The sequence below is a fragment of the Symphalangus syndactylus genome, chromosome 1 (assembly GCF_028878055.3).
Source record: "Symphalangus syndactylus isolate Jambi chromosome 1, NHGRI_mSymSyn1-v2.1_pri, whole genome shotgun sequence".
In the NCBI taxonomy this organism is placed as follows: Eukaryota; Metazoa; Chordata; class Mammalia; order Primates; family Hylobatidae; genus Symphalangus; species Symphalangus syndactylus.
The window spans coordinates 35,025,029-35,028,102 of NC_072423.2; the positions used below are offsets into that span (position 1 = coordinate 35,025,029).

At 37.1% G+C, this 3,074-nt stretch overlaps 1 non-coding gene across 1 annotated transcript; it reads right to left on the reverse strand.

The window, feature by feature from the left end:
• Positions 1–781: 781 nt before the first annotated feature.
• On the reverse strand, positions 782–883 carry LOC129461682 (small nucleolar RNA U13). The gene has a single exon (XR_008650656.1). It is a non-coding gene; the product is annotated as a small nucleolar RNA U13 (small nucleolar RNA).
• Positions 884–3,074: the final 2,191 nt, after the last annotated feature.

Consider the following 3,074-nt stretch of genomic DNA (forward strand, 5'->3'; position numbering starts at 1 on the left):
GTAAATTCCAAATGTCTCACCACAAAAACAGAGGTGCTAGATATGCTAATTAGACTTATTTAGTAATTCCTTTTTGTATACATGTATCAAAACATCACATTGTACCCCATAAATGTATATTGGGATTTATCAATTAAAACAATATTAATGAAAATCAATAATTACTAAAATGTAGTTAACATTGTCTTAAAAACAAATACACCAATCCTTTATTTTAAAGTTAGAGCTTTCTGAGTCTTGTTTTTCCACACCCTGAAGTCTTGAAGGCATTCACCTGTATTACCTTCTAAAAGCTTTTCCACTTTGCCATTCACACTTAGGTCTACTGACTGCCTAGAATTATCTTTTATATATAGTGTGAGAAAAGGGTCCTATTTCATTTTTTCCTTTATGGATATCAAATTGTCCTGGCATTATATATTGAAAAGATAGCCTTTTCTCAATATTTATATATATTTATATACCAATATACACATATAAATAAATACTTGGCTTATGTCTCCTGTCCCATTTGTCTATTTTTCAGTCTTCATGCCAATATCACACTATCTTAATCATTATAAATTTACAAGTCTTGATAGTGAGTAGGCCAATTTTTCTCAAGCTTTTTTTTTTTCCTTCAAAGATGTCTTAATTATTCTGTCTTTAATTTTAGTATCTATTTTTCTTCAAGGGTGTCTTAACTATTCTCAGTCTTTTAATATTAGTATTTTTAGGTTAATTTTAGAATAAGTTTGTCAGGTCCTGGGAAATACCTGACTGGTATTTTGTTTTGTTTTCATGTCAGATGGTTAATGTGCCTATATCATAACAAGGTTTGAGGGAGGCACACCTCATGCATGAGGGTGAAAACTCAGTCATCACTTGCGAACTACAAAAGGATCTGCCTGGTAGTTTGACTGGGATTGCACTGAATCTTCAGATGCATTTGGAAGAACCAACATCTTCATACTCTGTGTGAGCTTGAAAAATAATATGCATTCTATGGTTGTTGACTGCAGACCTCTATATGTGGACATTAAGTAGTTTTGTTAGTCATGCTGTTCAAATTGTCCACATAATTAATAATTTTTGTCTGCTGCTTCTATCAATTACTGACAGAGGTATTTCATCATATCCCACTATAATTACAGACTTGTCAATTTCTCTTTGTAGTTCTATCAATTTTGATTTATGTATTTTAAGCATATTATTGAAAGTATAGAAATGTAAAATGCCGATAAAGTCAAATTTTTAAAAATTCAAAAGCAAACAACTAGCAACTATAAAAAGTGGTAACAAACTTGAAAAAAAAGCTGGAAGTTCTAGAATTGGGGAAAAAGGCAATAACAAAAGTTAAGAATGCAATGGATGGCTTTAATCCCAAATTAGATACAGCAGAATTATTAAACTAAAAATTAGGTTAAAAGAATCTATCAAGATGAAGTATGGACAGCAGACAAAAAGATGGAAAATACAGAGAAGTAGGTGAAAGACATAGAATACGCAATGAGAATGTGCAACGCACGATTAATTGTTATTCCCAAAAGAGAAGCAAAAGCAATATTTGAGAATATAAGATAGGGAATTTTCCAAAACTGATTAATTTAAGAAGCCTAGAGGGCTTAAGTCGACCAGGACCATCTTAATCCAATTTCAAGGCTTGGGGTTTTGTGATCTACCCAGAGGACTGGAAGCTCAGTTGTGGGAGCTGTTTTATTCCTGATTAACTCCTACTTACCAGGGTGAAATCCTTGCTCGGTTGTGAATTCTTTTTTTTTTTTTTTCTTTTTTTCCTTTTTTGAGATGGAGTCTCGCTCTGTCGCCAGGCTAGAGTATAGTCGTGCGATCTCGGCTTACTGCAAGCTCCGCCTCCCGGGTTCACGCCATTCTCCTGCCTCAGCCTCCCCAGTAGCTGGGACTACAGGTGGCTACCAACGCGCCCAGCTAGTTTTTGTATTTTTAGTAGAGACGGGGTTTCATCATGTTGGCCAGGATGGTCTCAATCTCTTGACCTCGTGATCCGCCCACCTTGGCCTCCCAAAGTGCTGGGATTACAGGCCTGAGCCACAGCGCCCGGCCAGGTTCTGAATTCTTATTTTTCTCTCTGGTCTCAGAAAGCTGCCAAAGTGCAGCTCAGAACCTCAGATACTGTATCAGCTAGTGACCATTGAGAAAAATGAAACCACCCTATATTTCTAGCAGAGAAGGATTTAGTTGTTTACAATCAGAGAATTGGTAGTAAAATTGTTGCAAGAACTGGAGAAGTGAAAGGGAAAGGAAATATCACCCGGAGATCAAGAAGCCACCTTATCCCCTGGGTTGTAGTCCACCAGCCCACATGATTGCCACTGCTCCTGGCACCGCTACTGAAAATGACCTACCACTTCAGAGAAGCTCAGGAGTTAACCCCATCAGTGCTGCAGAAACCAACACCAAAGTTGTTGGAGCCTACAATAAGTCACTGTCAGAAGTGGAAAAATGGCTTTTTTCTCTCCTCGTCCAATCAACCTAAGACCACAAGGGCAATGCCATAGTTCGACAAAGACAGATTTATGAGGCTGTTGTAACGAGGGAAACACCAGAGGAAACATGGAGCATCTCAACAAACACCAGGCAAGACAGCGTTATTACAGGATTTGGGGGAAGTGTAGAGTTTAGATGAAATTAAAGTGAAGCAGTGTTTGGACAGGCTCAAAGGAAAACAAGGCTGTGTGTAAAGGGTCAATATCATATCTGGACTGCAAAGTGGATCAGAGTCCTGTTTCCTTCGAAACTAAAAAGTTAAGATATATGTGGTATGTTGTGTCTGGAAATCACTTATCTGAAACTCAGCATACAGATTGGATATCAAGTTTGCTTCTCTGTATCAAAGAGGCTCAGATCCTTCAGGCAAAACTGAGATGCATTTTATTCTTACAGATATAATTTCAAACCACAAATGATTTTAGGAAAAGGTATTTTCCAATGAGTAGGAAAGCAGTGGTGATTTAAAGAAGGTATTATGACACTATACAACTGCAGCATGGACTTAGAGAAATATTGTTTCCCATTAACTTTACACTTTGGCAGTTTTCTGGAACTAGAGAGAAAAA